Genomic DNA, 6000 nt, shown 5'->3' on the forward strand with positions numbered 1-6000 from the left:
TAGCATACTGTATGCCACCTTTCACCCTCCAGTTTTACACCCTGCTTCTGACCCCCCCTATCTCTGTCTCCAGACAAGCAGACACTTCCAAGGCTACGGTCCTCACAGGACTTGTGTGGACCCTCACAGTCACGCATGAGAAGCTGTGATTTACCGCCAGGCTACCAGTTTGTCTCAAGCGTTTGGCCCGTGTGATTTATTACTGGAAGGACTGTGAGGGAAAGAGCCGCACAAGATCTTTATGCATCTGTGTGCCTTGTGCCTGTGACAGGTGTGGAGAAACATTATTATCCTGTAAAAGGTCCCATATGGACCTGATCTGATCCTGTTAAATGTATTCACTGCTACTGTGCCTACTCCTTACTGGTTTATACTGGCACTTAATACAGGACAGAAGGATATATTAAAATAATTCTAATCAGCCAATATACTTAAACAGTCCATAAATAAAACTTATCCCCAAGTGGGTCAGTGAAGCTTTTCAAAAATTATGTTGTATAGCCTTTAGGAGGAAAATTGTGAACAGTGGTTCCTTTAATCTGAGCTAACGTTTCTGTTAGAAAGCTAGGGATTAAACCTGACTAAAGCATTTGCCTTGACACACCAAATGCACAGCATGTCTCATGTTTGATAAAAGGTACATCCAACCCAACCAGACAGTCTGCCTTGGTATTTTTTCAGTGTCCAGTAATTATTTCCCTTTAATGTGCGCTCATCTAGGTTGATTATGTGATCATAACGTATGTCAGTTATCTGGATATCTAGAGGCTACTCTCTCAGCCTAGTCAAGGTCCATAAGGCAGACTGAAGACCTGTTTGACTAGGTCATGACTTGGTTCCCGAGGCATGTGAATATGGGAATATGGCACTTATACCAGGCTGGTAATGTAATATTAGGATATTTAACTGTATTAATAAAATGTCAATTAGGGCCATTTAAATGTTCACTAGTGACAAACAAAGTTTCTGTCATCCCTTCCACAGGTCTCAGCACCTACATTGGAATGTCTGATTGGTGGAGAAGTTTAATCCTGTTATTCAAAAATTGCTACTCTATAAAACCACTACGACTGCGAAACATCCAGGAGCAGTGGCTACATATATATGTAAAGACAAGAGGATACAATGTAATAAAATGAATCTATATGTTATTCAAACATTGGCTATCAGTATGTAACTTTGTGACCTGTATGTATGTTTCTTTGCATAAGGCCATCTGCCAAGCAAAAATGTCAGGGTCTGCATGGTTCAGGGAGCGCGTCTAGATGAGAGCGAGCACTGAGTGTGGTTTAAATTTCCCATCAGCAGTGTAAGAGATCTCCTTTTATGTAATCAGCGTGGCGGCATTAGCATCTGGGAGCGAGCTCTGTTCATCTGGAAAAGGGACTGACCTTCAGGGCCTGCTGTTTGACCGTCTGTTTCTGTAATACTGCGCCATACCCATCAAATATTCATCGCTCTGAGAGAAAAAAGAAAAAAAGTCCCTCCTCTCATTGAAAAAAAAAACGCTGGCATTTCCCATCCAGAAATGTAAAGAAAAAAACAGCACGTTGGTCCTCAGCACATGAGTGTCCTGTTCAGAGAGGTGTTTGGGGGAAAGCAGAAGCTATTCAAAAAGAAAAGGTAAGAAAAATAGCTATTTCTGAATTGCACAGGGGGGGGTGCCTACACAGAAAGCGTGATCCTTTCTTTAAACACAAATTAGGCAAGCCAGTCCTTTCCACTACAAGAGCAAATACAGTTTTCCCTCTGTAAACACAGTGGTTCATTCAGAGATGTGGTGGATAAGCATTATTGACACTATCACAGCTGTACTTGCTTACACTATACTGCATATATACTATCACAATGAGAAGAAAGCCATTGTTAGGCAACAACAACAACAACAAAAACAAATAATAATAATAATAATAATAATAATAATAATAATAATAATTAAAATATTTTTTATTTATATGGCAAGATAACCAAAGACACAAAGCAGATAAAACTATATATAAAGATAAAAAAATATATCAGTAACCAATACCAAAAGGACTGAAAACAGAAATTTCCCAGCCTCGTCCGTCTTTTCCCTCCTGTAACCGAAGCAGAAAATAACTGGAGCAGGGATGCTGTGGCAAAGGTACTCTTCTCCCTTTGAGGGCTGGATATCTTCCGCTAGCCCAGCGAGACCAGAAGCAGCAGCTGTAAAACATTTCAGCAGCTAAATTGCTTTGAGCGATATATTGCGAGCTGACAAGAGAAGCTGCGCCCGGGGCCCGTTTAAAATGGCTGCTCCGCTGGTCGCCGTGGAAGCTACAGCCGTTAATAACGGCTGCGCGTGTAATTTGCCGGTCGTTTATGCCGTTATTTTTCCTCCTTCCTCTTTGTCAGCCGGTGGATTGATGTGGCGTGAGAATGCTCTTCAGAGGGACAGGCTGACAATTTCATGTTCGGTAAATGTTCACTGGGTGTTAACCCCTTCGCGTTCACCGCAAGCACAGTTGCTCTGGATCAGCGATATCATGCTAACATGAAATCACTTCTGATTCCTCTCTTCATATTTTGACATTCTTAGGCTCCTAAAGTGCACCCTAAACAAATGACATTATCTAAGTATCAGCCATTTACAAAGTTGCGTATGTACCAAAGCAGTTATGGGTTTATTCAGATATGTCTGAATAAGGATCAAAGCAGGAAAGCCTCACTTCTCTTGTAAATTTGTGTAACCCAAATCATATTAATTCCCAGGCAGCACAGAAAACACAGCTTTGAGATTTTTTACAGGGAGCTCTAAGTGAGCCAGGGAGGATCTGAGTGAGGCTTTAGGCCTCATGTAAGGAGTTGCCCTGGTTACCAAACACCTCATATGGAGATGAGATGCAGAGAATGGACAATACGGGTTGCTCGACCCCACATGCACACTTTTAGAACCAAATACTTTTTTATCCTGATTAGTTTGGATTTCAAAGGCACCTGCCAATCCTGAAAATATAAGCAGCTTAAATTCACCGTCCATTGCTGACCTAGCTTTACTGCACCTGTAAAAGTAGAGAAATAACAGCAAGGAGAGAGAAAAGAGGTTTAATTATCCCTTCCACTGTTCCATGGAGCAGTGATATAATTTTTATATAATAGGATAATTGTGCATATGAGTAAAATGTTATTAAAGTTATCAAAGTTTCCTGTTGTTCCCTGTTATTTCTGTATGTGTAATGCAGGGTGGTTGTAAAGTCCCAATCTAATTGGTTGAAAAACTCTTTCAAAAAGACATGCGAGTGTGAATACTTATTTCAGTTCCAGGTTTTGCCCAACAGGGGAAAAAAACAGCTTATTGAGTTCATTCTTGGCCATGTGAAAGGAACATTATATTTTTTCAGGTGAAATAGATGTTTCACAGAAATATATTGCACTTTATGGCCACCCTGTATGCTACCTATGTAGCTTAGTTACATAGCTTACATGTTGTTACATGACATTTTATCTAGGCAATTCAGTGCAAATACATTCACAGCAATGTTCCACCGGGATTCAAACACACACCCCTCCTGTCCCATCTACCTATTGATTTCTGCTCACTGCAGCCACTCTGCCATAGTTAGTACATAGAGGTTGCATGGATAGACCTAATTGCAAAGTTATAAGTAACTTAATAGGATTTCATTACAAAAGCCTTGCTGTAGGAAATATGTGCAGAATGAGGACAAGGGGTGGGCTTGGTCATATTGAGTCCATTTCAGGTAACTGGCTGAAAATTAACATTAGACAAATAGAATCTGGCATGGATTTATTAGGAAAGAAAGCACATGGAGAAGTGTTTGGTTGGACATGTTGAGTTTTTTTATGAAGGAAGGGTCTCATTTTTTTATGACTGCAAGGGCATCTGGCATGGTGCATGCTTTGTTCTGGACGTCCAACCAATCAATTTCCCAGAGGTTCAATTATGACTGCTTCACACTTTTGCCTCAGATATTTTAAAGATTTCAATCTTTTATTGAATATGAATCAATATTAGTTATATCAGGTATTTCCACACAAGGTAAGATGACAGCCCTACAGCAGGAGCCCTCTGTGGTCTACATCTGCCAAAAATAGGTCAAAACACATGATTGTAACAGTTAAAGGGAATGATTAGACTTAATAACACTTCCACTGTGGTGTCTGTGTTCAGTTGTCAAGGAACTGAAGCAATGTAGACCCATGCATGTGTTTCAGAAAGGTCTGCTTCACAAGCTAATGATAGCAAGGTGCCTCACGCTAGAGCTCATTAGAGGACACTTTTTGGGTAATTACTTCTCAGCCTAGCATAGGGGATTAATGTAATTCCTCTGGTATGAGATATAATGAAGTGCGTTGTTGGCTCTTGGTGAATTGATGTTCTCGCAAGCTAACTAATAAACTGTTACACAAAGAACTTCAGTCTGGAGCGTGGTCGAAGATGAGGTAGAAACAGGTTTTATTGATGGTCTTCAATACAGCAAGACTTCATACATGAAGGTCGGCTTCAGGTACTACACGCACTAAGTCTCACTTAGAGTCTTAAGCCTTGCACACTCGTCCTCACGCTCAGTCTGTCTCTAGTGCGGCTAGGTAATTCTCGCACCCACACCTAGATATATGTACACGACTCTGGTCCGTGCCACGTTGTTGTTGCGTTGCTTCTGTACTAAACAAAGAACAAAGAACATCTTATACCATCCCTGAGCTGTCCAGAGTGGTTAATTATAACTGTCCTTGCATCGCCTAGAGTCTGGCGCCTAATTGGAAAAACATTGCTTCTGAAGGTATCTCTAGATTGATAAGGAGTACACTCTGACCCAACTCCTCTTTGTCACAGACACTGACAAGGGAGGCAGAGTGGGAGAAAGTTCAGCCGGGTAGAGAACCCCTATATCACCTAAGAACAAAACCTTTATTATAAAAGAAGCTTCTAGGAACTGAGGTACCTTGGTTGTGCTGATCATCCCAAATGGTTAAACATGTCATGACTAACCTAATACTGAACTACAGCTACATGAGTGATTTCTACAGCTATATGAGTGCTCGAAATCATAGGCCTCACCGTTGGGACGGCCTTGTGCCACGTACACACTTTCAGTGTGCCTTGTGTGCATGATTAGTTCAACATAGCAGCATCTCTTGGAAAGTAGGCCACAGGTCACAACTCCGTGAGCGGCCTAAAAACTACACAGTCACATTATACACTGTGCATACTAATTCTACCAAACTAATCAGTCTACCAATATAATGAGCACTAAATAATCACCACTATTCTTCAGTCCCCCGTCTGATCATTCCCAAACTCATCAATGATCACAAAAAAGGAAAGTGATTATATGTGATAGATAAAGTGATTATATATATAAGCGAAGCGAATCTTATACTCTCAAGAGCATAGGCATCTTGCGTTTCTAGCATTAATAAAAGGAAAGGAAAGCTAATAGAAAAACGAAGTCTCAGTCAAGTTCAACGTCGTTGTCATCTGGGCCACACGTGCAGGTGTCATAGCTCTGCTGACCAAGCAGGTTACACCCTTAAAAAACAAACATCACAATCTGAATGATCTGGGGTAACAATTCTCCCGCCCAAGATCCTAACCATGTCTCCCAGCTCCACTTCTGAGATGCTTTTAAGTGGGCCACTTGCTCGTAAATGTCTTGTACATATGTGGTGACATTAACAAACGCATCTGGTACATACGTGCAACATTCTTGTTTCAAAACTGCACATGTTCCGCCTTTATCTGCCAGAATAATGTCTAAGGCTATGCGGTTTTGCAACGTCATTTGACGCACTGAATGTAGCTCCTGATTTATCAGTGTCAATGCTCCTGCTGTATCATTAGCAATTTTGTCTAAGGCAAAAGCCATCTGCCTAATCTCATCTAATGCGACAGTAATACCATAAGTTGGAACTAATGAAGCAAAGAAACGTTGAGTTGGGGTAGCAACAGTTTCTGTGCTGTGGAACACGTCCCTCTTACCTCTATGCTTGATGTTAACCATACGCATAGCTGGT

Source organism: Megalops cyprinoides, chromosome 18 (genome assembly GCF_013368585.1).
Source record: "Megalops cyprinoides isolate fMegCyp1 chromosome 18, fMegCyp1.pri, whole genome shotgun sequence".
In the NCBI taxonomy this organism is placed as follows: Eukaryota; Metazoa; Chordata; class Actinopteri; order Elopiformes; family Megalopidae; genus Megalops; species Megalops cyprinoides.